The sequence below is a fragment of the Fundulus heteroclitus genome, unplaced genomic scaffold (assembly GCF_011125445.2).
Source record: "Fundulus heteroclitus isolate FHET01 unplaced genomic scaffold, MU-UCD_Fhet_4.1 scaffold_62, whole genome shotgun sequence".
Classification (NCBI taxonomy): Eukaryota; Metazoa; Chordata; class Actinopteri; order Cyprinodontiformes; family Fundulidae; genus Fundulus; species Fundulus heteroclitus.
Genome location: NW_023397055.1, coordinates 1,674,493 through 1,699,137, shown reverse-complemented (window position 1 = coordinate 1,699,137; position 24,645 = coordinate 1,674,493). Strand labels below are relative to the sequence as shown.

The 24,645-nt window shown below is 36.6% G+C and overlaps 1 long non-coding RNA gene across 1 annotated transcript; it reads left to right on the top strand.

Moving 5' to 3' along the window:
* Positions 1 to 8,720: 8,720 nt before the first annotated feature.
* LOC118561376 lies at positions 8,721 to 9,251 on the top strand. Its single transcript, XR_004930004.1, has 3 exons — positions 8,721 to 8,748; positions 8,844 to 9,016; positions 9,095 to 9,251. It is a non-coding gene; the product is annotated as an uncharacterized LOC118561376 (long non-coding RNA).
* Positions 9,252 to 24,645: the final 15,394 nt, after the last annotated feature.

Sequence of the window (24,645 nt, the reverse complement as noted above, 5' to 3'; positions counted from 1 at the left end):
ACCTCTATGCTACACGTTAAGCTAGCATTAGCACCTCTATGCTACATGCTAAGCTAGCATTAGCACCTCCTATGCAGAGCTGCAGGTTTAGCCAGTTTTCTGGGGGAAACTCTGCAACAATGAAGAGGAGGAATCCATCAGCTGCTGAAAACGGCTCCTAAACTTTAGCTCCATCCACACAGTTAGCATGAAGAAGGAAATCTCCAAACCTAATCGGTGCAGCAGAACTCTGGGCTGGAAAACATCCCCCATCATTGGTGTCTCCTCTGCCTGCTTCCCTCCAGTAGTGATGTGTCCCTCCGTATCGAGGCTTCGAAGCGTGTGTCGAGTAATCCAGGATGATTTCTTCTTCTTCTTCTTCTGTTGTTGTTTTATGGCGGATTGGCAGGCCAACGTAAAAGGTGCATTTCCGCCACCTACTGATCTGGAGTGTGGAGTGCACAATTTTGGAAGACTACAAAATTAATCAATGAGGGAAATAAGCAAATAATAATAATAATAATAATAATAATAATAATAAAATAAAAAAAAAATAAATAAAAATCTACAACTAAATCCTATTCATTGTTCCTGTATCTTTTAGGTATTTGAATAATATTTCATTGACTCTTGTCTGTCTTGTCTCATTTCCTAACAACACTTTTATTGAATTACCATCAATTCCTATCCTTCTCAACTCTTGAATTAGTTTCATTCTCTCCCTTACATATGCAGCACACTCAAAAATAATATGTTGCACAGTTTCTGGATCTCCGCATTTGTCACAATTTCCTGTTTCATGTTTCCCTATTTTAAAAAGACTGTAATTTAATGCAGTGTGACCTATTCTTAGCCTTGAAATAATTATATCTTTTTTCCTATTTCCATATCTTTTCCTCTCCTTTCCAATACATTTCTGAATCTGATATAAATGTCTTCCTTTAGACTCATTATTCCATATCGTTTGCCATTTCTTTCTAATTTCAATTGTTATCAATCTCTTAATTTCTGATTTACTTAAAAATACATTCATTTCTATTTGCTGATGATTTAATGCTTTCTTTGCCAGCTTGTCCGCTTCCTCATTTCCATCTACACCCACATGTGCTGGCACCCAGAGGAAGTATACCAATATTCCTAACTGCCTTGTTCTAAATAGACATTGTAATACTTCAAATATTAAATCTTGCCTAGTTTCAGATTTCGCACTTATTAGGCTATTCAGAGTAGCCATTGAATCTGTACAAATTACAGTTCTTAGTGGTTGAACTTCTTCGATCCACTGTAATGCTAATATAATAGCTAAAACCTCAGTAGTAAATACTGATACATGATTAGATATTCTTTTTGCAATTTTTATTTTAAATGTCGGAATGTATACTGCTGCTGCTGTTTTTCCAGACTCTGGCTCCTTTGACCCATCTGTATATACCTGTAGAACTGAATAATATTCTTTATTTAAATATTGTTGTACTATTATATCAGTTGATGTATTTTTTCCCCGTTTATTCATTATTTTTTGTATTTGTAAATCGATCAGAGGTGTAGGAAACATCCAAGGGGGAATAGCCGGTATAGGAACAGTTGGGGCTATTATATAGTCATTCAATCTCAAGCTGCTCGCTTCTTTCTTTACTACCCATCCAAAGCTTTTTAATTCTTTATATTCATATTCCCAACATTCTTTCAGAAGTAATCTGACTGGATGATTTTCTTCATGTCCTTTTACACTAGCCCAGTATCTCATTCTTAATTGAATCCTACGTTGTTCAAGTGGCAATTCTCCCAATTCAACTAGTATTGATACTACAGGAGATGATCTAAATGCTCCACAACAAATACGTAAAGCCTGATTTTGTATTACCTCTATCTTTTTAAGTAAGGTTTTATTCGCAGAACTATAAACTATACTACCATAATCTATGTTTGACCTAATCACTGCATAATAAATTCTTTTCAGAGATTGACAGCTTGCTCCCCAATCTGCTCCTGACAAGCACCGTAACACATTTATTCCTTTTTTGCATTTTTCTATTAATTTTTGAATATGGACTCCAAAATGTAATCTATAATCCATCCACATACCTAAATATCTCACTACTTCCACTTGTTCCAGCAGTTGACCGTACATTTTGATATTCAAAATAGGATTTTTCTTTTTATTTGAAAAACATATTACTTGTGTTTTTGCGACCGAGAACCTAAAACCCCAACTATCTGCCCATTTCTCCACCTCATTCACTGCAATTTGTATTTTATTTTCTACAAATGTAATATTACGCCCCCTTTTCCATAAAGCTCCATCGTCCGCATACAATGACCTTCCTATTCCATTATCAATTTTATGAAAAATGTCATTAATCATTAAATTAAAAAGAATAGAACTGCTCACACTTCCCTGGGGAGTTCCATTCTCAATTTGTAAAATCCTAGAATATTCTGACCCCACTCTTACTTGAATTGTTCTTCCAAACAAGAAACTCGAAATCCAGTTATACATTCTTCCCTCAATTCCCAACCTTTCCAATTTCATTAACAACCCTTCTTTCCACAACATATCATAAGCCTTTTCTACATCAAAAAAGACTCCCACCAAACTTTCTTTATTAATTTGAGCTTTTCTAATTTCAGTTTCCAAACTCAAGATTGAATCCATCGTATTTCGCCCCTTTCTAAAACCACTTTGATATTCTGACATAATATTTCTACTTTCAATCTCATATATCAACCTGTTCATAACCATCCGTTCCATAAGTTTGCATAAATTTGATGTCAGTGCAATAGGTCTAAAATTAATTGGCTGAGAATGGTCTTTTCCTGGTTTGGCTATTGGTACTATGACCCCATGCTTCCAATCCACTGGTATAGTCCCTGACTCCCATATTTTATTAAAAAGTCTTAAAATCATTCCCAATGATAATTCTGACAATTGTTTAATCATCTCGTAACAAATGTCATCTTTACCTGGAGAAGTATGTTTAACCCCTATCAGTGCTCTTTTTAATTCATATAAACTAAATTTTAGATCTAACCTGCTCCCTGTTGTGCTCTTCTTTCTATATATGTGATCATTCTCCTTCACTTTCTGTTCCCTATATTTCCTCATACTTTCTGATATATTATCATTACTGTGTACCTTTGCAAATGTATCTACTAAAATCTCTGCTTTATCACTATCTTTAATCGCAACTTTTCCATCACTAACTAAAACTGGAATATTATTAATTCTCCTAATCCCTCCCATCTTTCTAATCATATTCCAAACATCATTTATTTCAATATTTTCACCAATTTTATTACAGAATTCTCTCCAGAATGTTCTTTTTGCTATTCTTATTTCTTTCCTAACCTTTGCCTGAGCTCTCTTATAATTAATGTAATCATTATACACTAATGATTTTCTGGCTTTCTTCATTGCTTTATTTCTTTCTCTAACTGCCTTACTACAATCTTCATTCCACCACGGGACTGCTTTTCTACCACTTATAATTTTCTTTTTACCTATTACTTCCCCTGCCGTATTTCTTAATACTTCACTAATTTTCCTACTTAACTCTTCAATGTCTTCAATATCTACCATTTCACGCATATTTTTATTACATAATTCTTTAAAAAGCTTCCAATTGGCTGCCTTAAATTTCCATCTTGGAATTCTCTCCACCAATGATCGAACTATATCCACACCAATTTGACACCTTATTGGATAGTGATCACTTCCTAAAGTACTTTGATTACTTACATGCCATTCACATTTTCTAGCTAGATTTTCAGACACTAGTGTAATATCTAAAACTGATTTTCGCCCATTATTCACATCAATTCTTGTAACACTTCCATTGTTAATACATACCAATTGTCCCCAATCTAGCATGTCTTCCACTATCAGCCCATTACTATCTGTTTTAACACTCCCCCATAATGAATTATGTGCATTAAAATCACCACACCATACAACCTTCTGATTTATATTACCTCTTATATTTTCCAATTTTTTCCTACTTAACTTTTCACATGGATTGTAAAAATTAATTACTTTAATACTTTGTTTCTTTTCCCAAACTTCTATTACCAGCACCTCTTGATCCACACTCATTTCTACATTTCTGTATCCCACACCTTGTTTTATAAAGGTAGCGACTCCACCTCCATTTCCTTGTTTTCGATCCCTCCTAATGCATATATAACCTTGTAAAACAAAATTTAACTGAGGTTTGAGCCATGTTTCTTGTATACATAATATATCTGGTTTTTTATCCAAATCAAAAATGAACTTTTTAAACTCTTGCCCATTGGCTATTAAACTTCTAGCATTCCACTGAAATATTAAAGCATTATTATGAACCACCACATTCTGTTTGAGTATTTGTTGTCTTTAACTTCTCATTAATCATTTCTACCGAAATACCCTCAATCTCTAGATATTTTTCAGCTGCTTTGATTATTATTCTGATTCTTTCTGTCCGGCTTTCAGTTTGTGCGGAACAATTCACAACCTCAGCTATAAAAGTTACAAAAGCTACATTGTTCTTAATCATCAGATTCTCTGTATTTTTTCCCTGTGTCTTTTCCGTTTTTGATTGTAATATTTCTTTTTGTTTATTTTTTGACTCCACATTCTTTTCTACTTTCTTTAATGCCTCAGAATATGATAATCCTTCCTGTATTTTAACATTTTGTACTTGTACTGCATGTTTTCTCACTTCACAACCTCCATATCCCGCACTATGTTCCCCTCCACAATTACAACACTTTGGATTAACCCCTTGCCCACATTTGCCATACTCATGTTCTCCACCGCATCTCGCACACCTCTGCTTGCCTCTACATACAGCCGCTACATGCCCAAACTTTTTACATTTGTAGCATCTTAGAGGAGGGGGAACATATGGCCTTACCGAGAAGCTTATGAATCCTAAAAAGACTTTACTAGGTAACTTATCCTCATCAAAGTGAATCATCACAGAAAGGCTATCCCCCTTTTCATTGTTTCGATTGCACTTTAGTCTTTTCACATCAATTACTGATCCTCCTGTAAGTCCTTTCTTAATCTTTTCAACTGTCACATCAGTAGGGATCCCTGTAATTACCCCTTTTGTCCATTTCTTTCCCTCTGATACTGAACAAATCACATCTTGTCCCATGATTGATTTAATTTCTAACGCCTTTTTTTGTTGCCTGCTGTCTTTACAAAACATTAGCAATCTACCATCCCTTAATTTCTTAACACTTTCAACTATTCCTATCATTTCCTTAATCGCTTTGGATAATTTCAGCGGATTGATATTATTGAAAGACCCAGTAGCAAATTTCATCAATACCTTAAACTCTTCTTTTCTTTTCCTTGTCATATGCAATCCATTTTCACTATCAGAGTCAGATGTATTACTCCTGTTTTTCTTTCTTTTCCGATTTTCTACTATACTCCATCCATTGTTTTCATTCCCTCCATCCTCCGCGCCAAAATTTTCATCCTCCATTTCCGGATCACTTCCGGAATCTACGTCGCTTCCTACCATGCACACTCCAGTCACAGATCAGTTCCTGTCCAATCCGCCAACCGTCAGTCCTGCCCTGCCGCTGCTACCAAACACAGGATCCCCAGCCTTGCCAACTCCTCAGTAAGGAAAGTCAAAGTCCAGTCCTCCCTGATCCAACCCCAGGATGATTTCTGTAAAGCGCGCATCGAGGCTTGTATCAATGACGTATGTGGTGACGTTTGAAGCCTCGCGAGCCGGTGTAGTTTTCTTTTTTTTTTTTTTTTTTTTTTATATAATTTTTTTATTACAAGAATTAGAAAGTTACATTCCACGTTTGCATGAAGGGAAAACAAAAACAGCAAAAACAAAGTAAAGTACATAAAAGACACTTTTCAACATCAACAATTAAAGTACATAGCCAGAGTAACAAAAATGTAATATCAGTTAAATTAATTATAAAGTTAAAGTAGATAAATGTTGTAAACATTTTGATGCTGATTTACCCTTTAATCCAGAAATGCAGATTATATAATTTTTTAAGTCAACTTTGAAAACACTGAAAAGAGGTTTGTTCTTCATAAATTTTGATTTATGGATGAAGAATTTACCAAGCAAAATAAAAAGATTGACTATATATTGTATAGAGGGGTTTGAGTCAGAGAAATAAAAGAAAATGTAAAATCTGGATAAAAGAATGTTTGAGCCAAAGTGACCATTAATAAAGCATTGCATATCATTCCACAGAGAAGAGCTATGTGAACAACTATAGAATAAATGGTCTAATGTTTCTATTTCCAAAGAGCAGAAGGAGCATTTTACATCTACAGTGGGGATAAATTGTGAAATAAGCTAGTTACAGGGGTAATAATGGTGAAGGATTTTAAATGTTATTTCTTTTACTTTGTAATTAAAAAAATTATGTGGGTTACTCCATGCTCTATTCCAGTTAATGTTTTCATACAGGGGAACCATTTGTACCTGGAGGCAGGGATAGAGTTTGCACATAGAAGGTTTTTAATAACTTTGTTGTTGACTTTTCTGTCTAGAAAAGATAAACCATTTATCGAAATATTGCTGGAGACAAAAACAGTCATTTGATTCAAATCTTTCTCGTCTCTAAGTAGGGTGATGATCTCATGGGGTATGGCTCTGGTTACAACGTCAAATTCTTTTCTTGGAGGATGGAAGTTAAATTTATGAGTGAAGTCATCATATGTTGGAATTTGTTTTGAGTTATTTAACAGTTGGGCTACCAGAATAATATCATGTTTAAACCAGTTTTGTATAAAGAGAGTCTTGTTTCTATGTAAGATATGCATATTGTTCCAGATAAAACATTTATGAGGGGAGAAATTGTGTTTGTATAAAAGCGACCAGCTTGTTAGAGCCTGTTTATGGAAGTTTGACAGTTTGATTGGATGAAGATGAAGTTTAGAACAATGTTCCACAGACTGTTTGTATTTTCAGAAATCTTGTAAACCAGTTAATTTTTAATATCTCATTAAAAAGAGAGAAGTCGATTACTGATAAACCCCCTTGCTTAATTTTATTAGTCAGGATGTTTTTTCTGATTTTATGGGGCTTCTTCCTCCATATAACGTTATATAATAGCTTGTCTAGATTAGCACAGTGAACTTTAGGTATTTCTATAGATGTAAATAAATATGCTGCTCGTGAGAGACCTTCTGCTTTAGAAAGCAGAACCCTGCCAAATGTAGATAAATCTCTTGTAAGCCAAGAATCAAATTTTTTATTAATAGAGTTGTGTACAGTAAAGAAAGATTGATCTCTTCCATTAATTTGTGATTATGACTGATTTAACTCCAAGATAGGTTACTAAGTTCTTCGCCATTACCGGAAGTTCCTCGATTGAACGATGTATCAGAGGTTTTTCCACTGATGTTCAGCACACGATCCACAATGCAAAACCTACAAAGTCAGCAAAAGGAATATTTACCTTCTTAAAACTTGTTTTCACATTGTAAATCATTTTTTAGATTAGGTTGAAAATATAATTCACAGCTGTAGACAAGTGAAATTCGTAATTTATACAGGGAAGGCTAATTTTAACATGTAGCATAGATAATTATTTTCCTGCAGGGCACCATTAGATGGAAATAGAAAAGTAGATAACTGAGTATATTTGAGAAATGTATTTTATGCTGAAACTTTGTTTTTTTATTTTCATCATACAGATCCACGTATCTTTTTGCAACATATTGATGTCCCCTTTGCTCATACAGTGCCGATGAGTACAGAACCATATAAAGCAAAAACTGCTACAGTTCAACATAACGGTATGTAAAATTACACTTTAAAAATATTTTTTAAAAAATTACATACTTATCAGTTTTTTATGTGTTTTTCTTTTATTTTTAAATGTGTGTTTTGGACACAAATGTTAGATTTATGGAAAGTCAAATATTTTTTATAAACTAACAGCTGCCATCACCCAGATGTGATGCTCTGATAACGAGTAGCACTGCTTCAATATATTTTTAATAAGTAACTGTGCAAAAAAACACACAAGAGTAACAAGGTATTTGGTGAGATGGCTATTATTAAGTCGTGTTTTACTGATCATAATTTGCAATGTAATATTGTCCATTTATTTCAACAGACATTAATAAATAAATAATAAACTTATGTGCACTGTTAGGTATGTTATAACCAAAAAAGAAAAATATTAATACAAGAAAACAGATTAGGGGTGGAAGAAACCTAGCATAAACAACATTTATCTGTATATCTTGTTTTATTTTTTTTTATAGGTTAAAATGTGTTCTTCATTCAGTTAAGTTACACGCCTTAGGTTGCGTATAAACAAAAAATTACTCAAGAGTATAACATAAGGAAAAATAGTCCTAATTACTTTATTTATTATTTTTGTGTCAAAAGTTACAGAGTAATTGAGTAAATCTAATTAGTTAATATCTGCCCTTGGCTGTTTGAGCAATACCACTTTTAAAATTTCAATTATTTTTTTGCAGAATATATAACTGGAAGTCATTGTGACTTCTAAAATGAATTGTTAAATCCTACAAAACAGTAACAATAATGTTAAAGAATTTACAGTGATTAATTTCAAACATGCCTTTTTTATACCAATCATTTGTATATTTCATTTGTATATGACACTAAAACCCTAAATTATTAAAAAAAAATAATTATTATTATTTGGACAGCATTTTTTACCATTAGAGATGGAAAGGATATGATCTTAAGAGATATAAAGTATTAATTATTTTTTAATGCTCTTCACCAGGTGCAAAGGATATCGCCAATCTTACAGGTAAGATTCATTCATAATCACGTGTCATAGCCATTCTTCCAGTATGCCAGTCGTGCAATGCACCTGTTTTTTTATTTTATTTTTTTTATTTTCAGATACCATTGAATGGACTTGAAGCTGTTCTCCAGGAGGTGAAACTAGCACAAGGAGACAAAGCTTACCTCACCCTGGCATGCCAAGACACACCTTGGCATGCCATGCAAGTGCTTTGAAGCCATTGTGTCTGACCCAGTTTCTGGGAAGAAGACTCACTTTGCTTGGCTGGATGGTAAGAACCTTTGACCTTTTTCACTTAAAACATGCAAAATTAGATTTGAGCTACATGAAATCTAGTTTTTATTAACAGGTGAGATCCACTGGGGTAAATTTTCAGAGTCAATCAAGGCAGAAAATCGGATTCCTTTTGCGGTTAAAACGTGTTCTTCCTGCAACCGGCAATATAAAGACTGTGTGGGCTTCACTGGAAATGGAAGACGAGGAGAGTACCCTCGTTACTACTGTGATGCCATACCCAGACGCTGCTCTGAATGTCAATACTGAATGCAACGAGAATATTAGTTGTTTTCCAGTCTGTTACACATTTCAGTTGTCACATATTGTTTTTTTTTTTTGATATGCCATTTGAAATCATTTTTGCTGAAGCACATTTGCCTTTTGACTTGTGCAGTCATTCTTTTTCATAATGTGTTATTTTAATATTATGTATTACATTATTACCATTATTTGGGTTTCATAGAAATGGTGTTGTTTCCAGACAAAGTTACATTGTGGCTGTAGAACCAATAAAGTAGTTGCAAATATATTGTAACAGCGTTGTTTAACAATTGGACAAGCTTGTTAAAGTAAAGTTAATAACTTGCAATATTTTATATCATTAATGTCATTTTGACTAGTCAGAATGTCAATTTAAGATATCTTAAATGGAAAAGCTGAATAATTCAAGATATCTGTAATTCATTTAGAGATATCTTAAAAGGAATTTTGACTAGTCAAAATTACAATTCAAGATATCTTAAAAGGAATTTTGACTAGTCAAAATTACAATTCAAGATATCTTAAATTTAGTTTTTACCAGTCAAAACTACATTTCACCTATCCAAAATACATTTAAGATATCTTGAATTATGGAGGCATTTGAGATATCTTTAATTAGAATTATGACTAGTGAAAACTAAATTTAAGATATCTTGAATTGCAATTTTGACTAGTCGTAATTTAATTGTAGATATCTGAAATGGGTATTTCAGATAGTCAGTAATTCATTCGAGATATCTTGAATTGACGTTTCCATACAACTCAGTGGAAAATCTGATGTCATTTCGACTAGTCAGAATGTAATTAGAGATATCTGGAATAGGTATTTTGACTAGTCAAAATACAATTAGAGATATCTTAAATTGCTAAAACGTCTAGTCATAAAACAATTTGAGATATCTCGAATGTAAGGGCGGTAAAACCGAATTTATGTTAAAACGGCTTGCCATAGATTATGATGTCTTTGATAGCGCCCCCTTCGCTTCCGGAGTGTGATGGCGTCATTTCCATATATGGTATGAGTTTGTCGCGTGGTCTTTCCCCGCCACTTTCTGCAACCAGGTTATTATCACGCGCAGCTAAGTTGATCCTTCCGGGTTCTTTGTTGTTCTGCTGTGAGTCCAGAAGCTGAAAGAGAGCAGCAGCTGCTGCAGGTGATGAAGTCTGGAAAGAAGTCCAGCAGCTGGAGGCACAGCGGAGAAACTGGAGGGAAGCAGGAGCTCAAAGAGCGGCAGGACGCAGCAGAGGAGACACCGATGATGGGGGATGTTTTCCAGCCCAGAGTTCTGCTGCACCGATTAGGTTTGGAGATTTCCTTCTTCATGCTAACTGTGTGGATGGAGCTAAAGTTTAGGAGCCGTTTTCAGCAGCTGATGGATTCCTCCTCTTCATTGTTGCAGAGTTTCCCCCAGAAAACTGGCTAAGCCTGCAGCTCTGCATAGGAGGTGCTAATGCTAGCTTAGCATGTATCATAGAGGTGCTAATGCTAGCTTAGCATGTAGCATAGGAGGTGCTAATGCTAGCTTAGCATGTAGCATAGAGGTGCTAATGCTAGCTTAGCATGTAGCATAGGAGGTGCTAATGCTAGCTTAGCATGTAGCACCCTTAAGCATCAGTTTTTTTTTCAAACTTTATTGATCACAAATGTGTTACAAGCTCAAGTAGGAATCTCCACTTGCATTTTAACAAAAACAGTAAATATCAATTATATACAGGAGATCAACTTATTTAGTGCAAGGCAAAAGGAAGAGAAATAAGTAAACAAAGACAATATAAAAAAATAAATAAATTAACAGGCATTTACGATAACACCATTGGAAGTATACACGACCAATCCCCAAGATTATACATATGACATATGTAGATAAAGATACAAAGAAGATTCTGAGTTCGTTTTTAAAACATATAATTGAAGGTTTTTGATTTTTCCATTTACATACATGTATATGATATCTTCCCATACTCATGACAATATTGACCATGTTAGATATATCCTTCGCAATGTCGTTTTTGTATGTCAATATTTGTTTTATATCAAAAGGTGTTATATTCTCTATTTTTGTACTTAACCAAATGTGCAGGTTCTGCCAAAAATGAGGTGTGGCGCTACACAAAAAGAAGAGGTGTTCAATAGTTTCAGGTTCTTTTTGGCAAAAAACACAGTCATCAACTTCATATCCAAATCTCTTCTTAAGATTTTCTGCTGTTGGGTAATAACTATTTAAAATTGTAAATTGTACTTCTTTTACTTTTGGTGGAATGGGCCATTTTAAATATGTGAAATATTTTCCTTTCTTGTCTGATTCATTAATTATTCAAATTTTTGTCCGTCCAGTAAAATTATGAAAGGTTCTACATTTAAAGGCTGTCCCGATAAAATGGTTGTTAAATTTTTTTATCTCCAATAAGCAATTGATAATTTTTTAATTCTGGCAACACAGCTTGCATATTTGATTGAGAGAGTGTGCACCTTATCAAGTGGCTCTGCATACTTTGTTAAATTCTATATATGAACAGTGGATACCAAATTTTTCTTTAAAAGCGTTAAAATGTAAGAAATTTCCATGCTCATCCATTAGATCTGTAACAAATATCACTCTTTTATCAAACCAAACTTGTTTAAATATGGTTTTCCTGTTTATCATTATAGTTCTGTTATTCCACAGTGTGGAGTGATGCGGGGTAAAATTATGGGAAAAAATAATTTTCCGAAAATGTAGAATCTGTTTATGGAATTCAGATAATCTGACAGGCAGCTTCCTAATTTCAAAATCACATTTCAGTACGAAATCCAATCCTCACACTTTTTGAAAAATATTTTTTGGGATATGAAACCAGATGGATTCTGCTTGTGACATGAAAGCTTTTATCCAATTAATTTTTAAAACTCCTACCATTGATTCAAAATCCAGAGTTTTCAAGCCTCCTTTTTTATAATCTTTAACCAGTTGTGATTTTCTAACATAATGTGTTTTGTTTCTCCATATAAAGTTATATATTATAGAATTTGCCCTTTTAATGTTTTTTGGAGAAACATATATTGAGCTACATGGATAAACCAATTTTGATATCCCCTCAGATTTCGATAACAAATTACGACCAAAATGGATATATCTCTCATTAGCCAGAGATTCAATTGTTTTTTTAATTTTTTTATTCATATTTTCTGCCTCCCTTTTTTTTTGTCTCTTTTATTAACTTTATGCCTAGATATTTCACTTCCGATTTAACATGAATGGACATTATTTGTGTATCTGTACATGGATATGGTGGTAGTAATTCGCTTTTCTGTAAATTTATATTTAATCCAGATGCTTTTGAAAAGACAGACATAATGTTCAAAGCTTTGCAAACTACTGTTTTATCCTTTAAAAAGAAAACTGTATCATCTGCAAATTGACTAATGCGAAATTCATAACCAAAAATGTTAATACCTTTGAATTCGGAGTTATTTACAACCAAATAAGCCAACATCTGTCTGCATAAAATGAAAAGTTTTTGGTGATATTGTACAACCTTGTCTGATCCCACGGGAAATGTCTATTCTAGGGGTCATTCCTGGGTTTAGAGAAACATAACTGATTATGTCTTTATACAACATATTTATCACTTTACAAAACTTTTCCCCAAATCCAAATGTTTTTAGTGTCTGAGTCAGAAAAGGGTGTTCTATGGAATCGAAAGCCTTGAAAAAGCCTTGAAAAAGTCACACACACACTCTCACCCTTAGGTGTGTGTGACTTTTCTAGACTTACGCCTGGTCACGTCGTACTTGCTTACTGAATGCCGTGTGCGTAACTTGTGTAAAAAACCGTGACGCAAGCGGTGCTGCCTGATATCGATAAGAGAATCGTTAAGCGAGCTGCCAAACGGTGCCATGGAATTGGAACACACGGAACCGGTTCTGAACAAGAACCGGTTTTCGATTCCCATCCCTATCAATTTATCTTGTATATTTGTTAACAGTGCAGTTTTACCATAATCACATTCAATGGGATAAATGCATATTTTTTCTGTTGTAACATGTTTATTTCATGGGGTGTCCTGATTACTTCAATATACTGAGAACATTTGCTTAACACAAATATGATGATGATGATGATGTTCAAACATCTGTCGATTATTATAAACATTAAGCCTAATATAGCGTATTCTCCACAAGCAAAGAGTTCTATGGTCATTTATTACTAAATGAAATAGGAAGGGAAGTTTATTCTTGGAAAAGGCATTTTTGTTGCTAGATAGACCCCAGAATGGATCAGAAGCCCAAATGTAACAAGATTAAAATTTTATAAAAAGACACTATAAAACATTCTAAACTCTGGCAGATCTAAATTTAAAGAGATTTTCATTCAGAAGTAGGAAGGAAGAAAGGCAGATAGCCTCCAATATTGTAACCATGTATAAAGATACATGATGGAGACAGAAACATAAAAAGAGACAGATGGATAAATGAGAGACAGAAGCTGGCTGCTGGCAAAAAGCTTTATTCTTTGATATTAATGGAAATCTAAGTTTCAAAAATCGTAGCTTCACCCACCCCAACATGTGATGTGATTGCTGTATGTGATTGTATGTGATATTTACATCCCAACATATTAAAACATGTCCTTTTAATTCTGAAACAGTGATCTATTTCCACCTGTAATTCCATCTCCCTTAGGTGTGAGAGTGTGTGTGAATGGTTGTATGTTGTGTTTGTCTCTGTGTTGCCCTGTGATGGACTGGTGACCTGTCCAGGGTGAACCCGCCTCTCCCCCATTGACAGCTGGAGATAGACACCAGCACCCCTCACAACCCCACAATGATAGACATGTTAGAAGATGGATGAATGGATGGATGGATAACAGAGGCAGCATTTAGCATTTATAGAACGTTTTAACAGAATAACTGCATTGAATTTCCACAACAGAATGACAGTAAAGATACCAGTGATCATCTTTAGGTTGAAACTGTCAGTTCCTCAGGTTCAGTTTTCTCTGCTGATCGAATCTTCTTTTTCTCTAAATTGAATCTTTACCATCGTTGTAACATTTTAAAGATCTAGTTGTTCATAAAGCATGTAATGTGTTTCAGTGTTGGCTGCAGATGTTAAAGAAGAGGCTCCTGAAGAACAGAGTCCTGAGGGGGAGCAGCAGGAGTCAGAGCCCCTCCACATAAAGGAGGAACAGGAGGAACCCGGGGCCCGTCAGGAAGGAGAGCTGCTCCTGGTGAAGGAGGAGACTGATAGCAGCTTTCCGATAACTGCTGCTCCTATCAACTGTAAGGATTTCAGGGTTTACTCTTTTTTTTAATCCAAAAGAAACAAAAGAAGTCACTAAAAGTCGTTGCTGCTTGTCGCTTTTTGAAAGTAATTGCTAGAGGAGTCTGAATAGTTGCTATAGCAACAAAGACGCTAAATGGGCAACACTGGACTGTCCTCTCTAGTTCTCCTTCCCTCCTGAGACCAGCGCATCGCGGCGCAGTAGCTGAGCTAGCCAGACAGGAAAGAGCAGGCGGTGTTGGTTTGTTAAAATAAAGTACATTTCAGAGCGAGATAGAGATATTTAATTTGTTTCAAACTCGAATGGTGGTTATCCATCCATCCATTTTCTGACCTGCTTATTCCCTCATTGGGTCGCGGTGGTTGCTGGTGTCTATTTCAGGCATTCACTGGATGAGAGGTGGGTTCACCCTGGACAGATCGCCAGTCTGTCGCAGGACAACACAGAGAAAAACAGGACAAACAACTATTCACACTCACTCTGACACCTAAGGAGAATTTAGAGAAGCCACTTAACCTAACAGTCATGTTTTTGGACTGTGGGAGGAAGCTGGAGTACCTGGAGAGAACCCACGCATGCACAGGGAGAACATGCAGAAAGACCCAGGGTTGGATTTGAACCCAGAACCTTCTTGCTGCAAGGCACCAGCGTAGGGCTGGACGATATAGAAAAAAAATATATTGATAAAAAAAAATCATATTGATGGATATTGATGATTATCAAAAAGATTTTAAACCTGGCTCTTATGATATTGTTAAATGACTTACTTTTAATAAAGAAGACACAAACACTTAATCTCAATTAAATCCTTATTTAACCAACATTTTTACCAATAACTGATTTGTGAAAGAAAAATAACTCAACTTAAGAGACCTGGGTGATGTTATTAAATACTGACAAAGAATAAACTAAAGTGACGAGTAAAATGACCAAAATAAATAGAATAATAAATAGAATAGCCTGTTTAGGTGGGAATAGTACAGTAGTTACTCATCAGGTTCCATTCTCTGTCTGTATAGTCAATTGAGAGGCTGATGCAGGGCTGAGGTCAAAGGTTGTGGCTTGGGAAGACACAGACTGCAGCTCATTTTGCACTGATTCTCTGCACTCGTTGCACAATTTAGGGAGCGCTGTTAGAAAAACTTGAAGCCCAGAACTTTATATCGCGGATCAAGAGTGGCAGGTAGTTGTTTGAAGCCAGGTTTTTCAACTGCAGACAACAGCAGCATATCCATCACTATGAAGCATGTTACTGCATGTGTGATGTCCTTATGCCGCTTGGACGCTTTGTCATTTTATCACAGAGAAGGGAGCCCAGTTTAGCTGCTGTACCTTGTTATTATTATTATTGTTGAATCCCCATTTTCAAATGTTCTTTTAAGAGTCCAAGAGTGTGTTCTAGGTGCGTTTCCTGAACGCCAACCTCTCCATGTCATGTTCGTGAAACCTTGTAGTTGAATTCCATCACCTGTGAAGCAAAGCAGTCATGCACAGTCCTGTTCAAGATGTTTTTAGCACAGCAGGAGTTTCACTGTTGGGTGCCATTGCAGCTCTGATGTTCCTCAGAGCCAACCTTCATGCATCGATATCATGTTGAAGCTGTTATCCTCCTATCATCATCTTGTGTCCAGGAGTCACTTCTGCTGTCCTGACCAGATACCAAATGTCCAACTAATCTAATTGACCTAATTTGTTTTCTGCATGTACGCAAGAGGATAATCGTTAGATTATCCAGGTCTAAACAAAAATAGTCGGCTAAACTCTGTTTATGTGTTTTTTTCTTTCTGGATGTTTTAACATCTAGTTAAAGGACAACTATTGTGCTATTTGTGTTCAAACACAGAGATGTTAAGTCTCCTCAAACCTTTTAGGTAACTGCGTACAATTCCAAAACTATTTTCACTGGTGCTTTAATCCCTAATTTACCCATATTAGTTAGTAGAATAAGTCATTATTCTAATCTTGTGGTTTTATCCATTTAAGTCCTTAACCTTTGTGGTGCTTTATTGATGTCTGCCGGAGTGGCAGATTTTACAGTCACCCTAATTATTTGGTCCTTATTTGCGCCTCTGCCTACTTCAAGATACTCAGTAAATGTGGTGCTCACAATTTCTCCTTCGCTTCAACTGGAAGCTTAAAAAGTTTCAGAGTTTATTCTGCTCATATTGAAAAATTAGCTTGCTCACTCGTTCGTTCATTGATTAGTTTATGCTATTAACTGTTGCTGTAATGCCTACTTCGACTTTTTCACCCACTAGTTTTTTCATTATCATAATTATCGCTCATTGATGTAAATGTACTTTTTCCCATGTCGTCTGAATTGCATACATTGTTCTTATCCACTTTCCTTTTACGATTAAACGGCCCCTCAATGTATCCCACTCCTTACTTTAATCACCAATACACCAATAAGTTGTTGAACCTGTTTTAGGTTTAGCATAATTTCTTAAGCTTCTCTTTGCTTTCATCAGGTAAATTAACATATTGATGCAAAATGAATGTCTTTTAGCGGTGTCCCCTATTTTTCTCTTGCACGTTGTGTTTTAAGAAGCTTATTGTATCTTAAAGGCGCCTCTTTGAGTCTTATTCAATCCCCTTGTGGGGTTAATAAAATTCCAAAACATATCTATATAATAAAAACTTTGTTAGAAAAGTAAAAGAAAATCCTTCTTATCTTTGCGAACTCTACCAGCTTTTTTTCCAGACCAGAACCACTTGTCCGAATGCGTTTGACCCTCTTATCGCTCGCTAATAACAGCTCTGACTTAAAACAATTAACATCCTAGGGCTTTAATAATAATCTTGATTGCTTTTAATCTGAAAGTTTTTCTTCTAATCGCATCCGCCAATGTGTCTGTTTCTAATGTGTGTTTTGTGTTTTAATTATGTGCAGGAAAATCTGATGTGAAATGCAGAAGGGGTGTCTGCCAACTCATCTTTGTTTCGTGTTGCGGTCCATTGAAGGTTATCCGATGCCTCTGTCTTTACCCCTGCAATTAGTTGTCCATTTTCAGTCCTCATGTCTCAGTTCAGCACCACAACATCGTTCCAGGACGATCATTGTCCATAAATCTTCTTTCTCCAATCGTTGTGTCTGAAACCACAAGGAATTCTGCCAGCATTTTGCCAATATGGATTTTGTCCCAAAATCAAATAGTCTAATACAAGAATTGTCCATCTTCATCCGTAGTGTAGTGTACATAAGTTGAAAAGAAAAAATTTAAAACAAAAATGACAGTAAAACTGTCTCAAAACAAAATCAACCACATCATTCCCTCTAAAACAAACTATTATTAAAGTTCTTCACCTTTACCCCAGATCTTGATCCCTTAAAAATTTATCCAAGAAAAATATTTTCACAGATAGTTCAACCTCTTTGTATAAATGAAAAAAAAAAAAAACAGATTTTTCTTAACCTTGTAGCATCACATTCCCCATTAAACCTCTATGCAGCTTCTGTAAAAATTACTGATTTTTTTTTTGTCCAAAATTTGATTAAAAACTGGATTAGGCAGGAGTCAAGTACATCACCTTTTTCTCTCCGTCCCCTGGACCACTGTGGAACTGCTTGGTACTCACTTGCATCTGAGAATGTCTAAGAAAAAGAGACTAGAACCTCTCCGTTAGCACATTCCAATTATATATGACCAGGTTTCCTTGCAAGAAAAAGGCAGAAAACAGGATAGAAATGTTAATGTGAGTCAGTAGAAAGGGGAACAGTGGGGAGGGGTACATGAAAAATTTCAAAAGCCACCTTCCTACCGCTAGAAGGATACTGAATACTGAATTGTACTTTATAACTAAATTTGCCTTGCCTTGCCTAGAAGGTCTCCATATTACCTGGTGTCTAAGTTTGTTAAAACTTAGCATAATTTAGTCACCTTTGTCAATCCCTGCACGTCCATTTTAGATCATAACTTCTTACCATACGACCTGAAAGAGCTCACTTTCCAGAGTCTTCTGTTGGAATAAAGGTGGCCTTACAGTTTCATCTCCCATCATCTGAAAGAAGTAACTCAGAGAAAAACAATTCTGTTAGTGTATTAGGTGACAAAAGAAAACCTGGTCTTTTTAGTGTCTCTGTCTTTTTTAGTGTCTTGGTTCTTAACGTGATGTGTCTAAGTTCTTGGTTGGTCCAGGGGATGTAGGAATCTCTTGTTCCTTTTCTTTCAACATTTTGTATTAAAACATCTCCTCTTCTTAAATTATCTGCCGAACAACCTTGAGTGTCGTCACTTTTTTGCCGCTGGTGATGCAAAAGTTAAAGCAAATGAATCATTTAACAAAGGAATAATCAAAATACACAAAACAATTAAAACCCGAAAGTAAAAAGTCTCCCAAGGAGTGCAATCTGTGTGTTCCAATATCTTATAGCATTCTTTTGATTTCTTTCTAGCTCTTTTGATCAAGCAAACTTAATTATTAATGCTTTTCAATCTTAAATGGTCAAGGGTGAAACTTTAAAGCAACCATTTTCTCTTTCAGGCTTTTGAGCTTCTAGTGTTTTTCTATACATGATAAGAGTTTTCCCCGTAATTCAGCACATTGAGAAGGCTACCCAAAAACAAAGAGATTAGAATTAGATTACAACCCTTCAGAACTCGCCTTTTGTTTTATTTTTGCTGATATATTTTTCATGTCCCCTCAGGCCAGAACACACAGACCCAGCCTCACCATAAACTTTTGGATGTTTACATCATGGTCAGATTTGTTTATCATATCTATTGTCCTTCTCAGGTTAAACTGTCCCTCTGAGGCTTGCCTCAGCTCAGCATAACTAATAACATCAGATGATTTTGTAACCGATGACATGCTTAATGTGGCCTTGTGATATCTTGATGCTCTTAAAATCTTCTCTTTAGGCAGCTGTAAAATCCTTAGTTAAAAATCTCCCTTTAAACATATCCCATCCGGTTCCATTTCTCCCAAACAATCTCCCATATTCTCCCCATATGCTGTTTTCCCTTTTGATGTTCTAAAATTACAATATAAAAGCTTCTACTCTGTTATTGTTTCAGCTGTCATGAATTGACAAACACAAGCCAAGCGCAATCTAATAGCATAAATGAATACAGCCCCAACGCCTCTGGTTGCTGTACTGCATAATTAAGCTCCAAACAACAAAAAAAACCTTTATCCCTAGTCCCAAGTAATTCCCACAACCCTGGGGTATTTTTTTGTTTAAGACACGTTAGCATATCTCAGTGTAACAATTTAATTTGGCTGGATATTTAATGTGGGAAAAACAAACTGTTATTGAAATCTCTCTGTACCTTTCTTCAGCTTTCAGTTAACATAGTTCATGATTAAAAACGTCATTTGAATTATGGAGCTGCAGTTCTCCCAAAACAAATGAACATTCTGAAACCATGAACATTACTTCACACAGACGAACGTTTAGTTACATACGATACACAAATACATACATACATACAAAGATGACATTCAGACAGACAAACACGTGCAGGCCTGCTTTTTCTGACTATCTTAAATAGTTCTGTTTTTCATAGTTTTTAAACGTCTATAGCAACGCCGAAAGATGTATTTTCAACATGTTAAGTTCCCGCTTAGTTTAAAAGTGGAGAGCGTGCGCTGGTTACGACCCCCGAATGTTTCGTCCAAACACGGTTTTACTCTTCAGCCCCGCAAGGATACAACTCTGTGTCTCGCAGACACCTGGACGCTTACCCATTTTTGAAAGTTATACGTCGCATTTAGTAGTTACAAACAATTTTATCCACAACGGAAGTCCTAGTCGGTCCCCACATAAACGCTTCCCCGGTGCAACACCCTTTTAGTTCCGTTTCCGTTTCCGTTTCCTTTTTTTATTTTTATTTTTTTAATTAATTTTATTAAATTTTCGCTTTTCTCTTTCTTTTTAATCCAACTGCCCCGACCAACTGGTTGCACTTTGAACACACCCCGTGCCAAAAACCCCCAAAACAAAACACAAATACATCGATCTGTAACCTCACTTACACACAAAGACCCATTTGCACACACACACACACACTCAATATCCGCGGATCCAAGCAGTCTCTCCCCCACTCACTCTGACTCAATGATCTCATTTCAACAGACACAATATGTCGTACAAGACAAGACGAAGACAACAATATCAGACAGACAGCTTGCGCGTAGTTTTCTGCGAGACGTCTCTGTTTTTCTTTTTATTAATTTTATCTTTACTCTTTCTCTGGTCTTGCTGGTTGTGTGCGCGTCCAGCTCACGTGTTTATTCCGGTCTTCCTGTTTCTACAACAGGTCACGGATTCTTATAAAAAGCCAAGCTTCAGTTAACTCTGTACGTACCTTTTTACTTATCTTCTTGGGCTGTAATTGGACTGCCCCCTTTTTAAAGTTCTTTAAGAGAACTTATGGAACCATCGAAACCAAAAATCCAATGGCTGGCAGCTTTTGGAACTACTTATGGTTGTCACTGGACTCTAAACCTAAGCCAACTCATACGCGCTCGTTTTTCGAAAAGGCAGCTTTTATATTTCCGCGAAAACGGAAGATTTTTTATGTTCGTCCTCGCGGAAAATAAGGGGCTCTAAACCCACATTTTCTAGGCTACACGATGTTTTAGAAGCCACGCGTAATGGCGTGCCTGTCAGAATGGCAGCTTTTATGCTAAACACAGAGGAACACGCATTTTCCTCCGTGCCTAACAAGGGGACCTCTAAACCCCAAATTCTCAAGGTTCACAGTATTTTCAGAGACCTGGCCAAGGTCTCCCGGACTTTCACCGCTGTGAGCACACGCAAATCCCAAGTTCTTATCGACACGTTTGCAAACAATTCTCCTCAACCATTTTCTCTGCCTTTAGGTGTACAAAAAGTCGGCCCTCCAGGAAGAAAAAGACACTAGGAGATAAATGAAATCTCCTTACCTTATTGTGCGGCTGCAGGCTGTGTGTTTTTCTTCCGGAATGACGTCCTGACCGGAAAACGGAAGGTGGTACGCCGCCTTTTGGGTCCGGGCGGAGACACCAATTTGTTACTGTTTCACCGTGTCCCGTCTACGGTGAAGCACCCTCGGTGGACCCAGTTCGTTTTACCCAGTCAGGCGACCCCCACTTACTTATTACCTTGACTGTAGGACGCATAAAACAGACAAGTATGCTTTTAGTTATATTTTATCTACGTAAAGACAGAGAAACAGTTACAGTCACACCAGCTCTGATGGGCTCCTGATTGGCAGGAAGCCTCGATTACTCATCACACAAACATTATATAGGTATCTCGGTACACACCCATACAAGGGCGGTACACATCCACACTGTGACATCAGCAGGGAAACTGTGTCACCTCCGGGGTGGTATCTGATAGACATGTGCCAATCTTTTGGGTCAGTGCTATCTAAGTGTGTCATGCAGTTCTGGGATAAACAGCTCGTTCCACTTGACCTCGTTGATATCCTAACAACCTGCTTTGTTTTGGAAGAAGTTCCAGAAGATTCCTACGGAGACGCGGAGCGGCGGCAGGGCTGACACAGCTCGCGCTGCTGCGAGTGTGAGAGGCTTACGTGATGAAACAAGTTGGTTGCGTTACCAGACTTTGTTTTTACCGGTTCCTTGAGAATTTTACAAATCACTGTAGTTTATTTCTGTCAGACTGGCGAACTAGTAAAACCCCGTTTTGGGACCATTTCATCCGCCTCTCCTTGCTGTGACATATTCACCTGCTGTGTGTTGTAGTTTGAGAGGGCGGCGCTTTATGACGGCGTGCCTGGGTCCGCGATTACGATTGGTTGAGAGGAAGTAGTGACTGTAGCATCAATGAATATGATAGGCTGAAAGGAAGGAAGGAAAACTCCATATGGAACTTTTATCAACCCTTTTTTTTCCTATTGTGCCACACGTCTATCGATCGATATATATTGTTATTGAATTATCGTCCAGCCCCACACCAGCGCAACCCACTGCACCATTCTGCAGCCCAATAATGGTTACAAAGAAAACTAATTTATGCCACTTGGAACCTCTGGGCCATTTTATGTCGGTACAGGCAAACTTGTTTAGTGAGAGTTCTTTTCAATATTACACGCGCAACAGAACCAGCGATATGACCGACTTGGCAGCCATTAAACTTTCCCAAGACGATGTCCCAGGCGCACGGTTTACTGGTCGCACTGTCGAAGAACACACCAACCTTCAGCTCAAACGATGGCTTGAGTGTCGAGGGCTTAAAAAGACCGGAAAACGGGCCGAGTTGATCGAACGGTAAGCTTTGGTTTTTTTTCCCTGCGCGGCGTTCATGGCGTCGTCGGCCGTTTTTTTGTTTGTAATCACCGTCCAGGAATCGGTATATGTTTAATGTTTGTCTCATTTTAAATGTTTTTGAGTAGGCTTTCCTGGTAGCAGGGTATCGTGTTAGCGCCTGCTACCATGATAGCCTATATGCTGTCATGGTAGCAGGCGCTTCTTTATTAACATGTCGGCCACCCAAAAATACTTACCTGTTTACTACTTGATGTCGCTGGAGTTGGGTCAGGATGTTCTTCGGTTGGGCCCTTTCCTCAGACAAAATGCTTGCTACATATGTAGGCCGACCGCACCGGTGTACCCAGCGCACACATTTCTCCTTGGCACTCTGGAATTTCGGGAAAGTAATGAAGAAAACATCCTTCATATGCGGCCGATCAGCGTACCTCAAGTCGCTGTTGCACGTTCCATAGCAAAAATGTTTAAAAACCATGGTCTTAGATTTGGAAAAAGCAGTCGTTTTAACGAGTAAAACCTAGGCTAACACACGTCTCTTTTACAGCGAAACAGACTATGCAAGTTTGCCCTACTGCGTACCACGTGATGTGACGTCATCGTGACGTTACGTTTCTAAAAATAGCTGGCTCGCGGTACGCTATTAGATTTTTGAACCAGTTCCTAAAGTGACCACTTTGCCAGTTGGTGGATTTTTTTTCTCCAATACAGAAGATGCTAGCATCATCTTCAAATATGTATTTTAGAAAGTTTGGGGCCCCGCATAGACCACTGCGGGACCCCATAATTTATGTTTAATAATTCTGTTTTGTGATTACCTATTTCTAAATGCTACCCCATATATCCATACCGTTTCAGTCTTTTAGTAAAATGTCATGATTGGTAAAATGAGATGTTCTCTTGAGATCAAGAAATACACTAGTTGATAATTGAATTTTATCCATTCTATGATTTCTTCTGTTAAATGCGTCAATACCATCCATCAATGATGATCTGTATAATAATAATAATAATAATAATATTACTTCAAATGTGATTAGCAACATATTTGAACAAAGGAATAACCTTTGCAATTTTACAAATAAGTTACAGATGTAGGTCAGCATGTCTGCAATATCATCAATTATCATCCTAATAAATGTGAAGTTAATTCCATTCCAGTACATTGATATTTTTTATTCTTACATTTATTGACTAAATATATTTCTTGTTATAGTTTTACAGAATGTCCTCCTGTAGGTTCAAGTAATTTATTTGTTCTACTACCTTTGCAGAACAAATTAACATTAAAAGGCCATGGCAAAGACATAAGAAACAGTTAAAACTAAACTCGAAGAAAAAGTAGAACTTAAATCCAAGAATTAAATCTAACTTAATTACTTAAATATATCTTTATTAAAATGTGCCTCAGTTGAGACTGAGATCGATATCCTTTCTAATTTGCATAATGTGTTTCAATGCTTACTGCAGATGTTGCTCAGAAGTGGATTGTTAAAGAAGATTCTTTAGACCAAAGACCTCGTGCCGACCTGCATGAGCCAAGTCCCCCTCACTTAAAGGAGGAAGAGAAGGGAGTCTACATCAGTCTGCGAAGAGAGGAGCTCAATGGGAAGGAGGTGATTAATACCATCAGGTTTCCAGTTGCTGCTCCCATAAAGACTCTGGATGAACAGTCTCTGCTGCTCTCACAGCTTTATCCAGACCAAATTAAAGGCAGAGAGCTTCCAGAGGAGAAAGCTGGAGAAGAATCCGTCAAGATACAAGATCATGGAGATGCTTCCATTTCTTTGGAGACTGAAGACACTGAGAAGGATGAAGAGGACAGTGATGTGGAACACAGTCTCTCTGGGCTGAAAGACTTGTCAGACTCTGGACATAA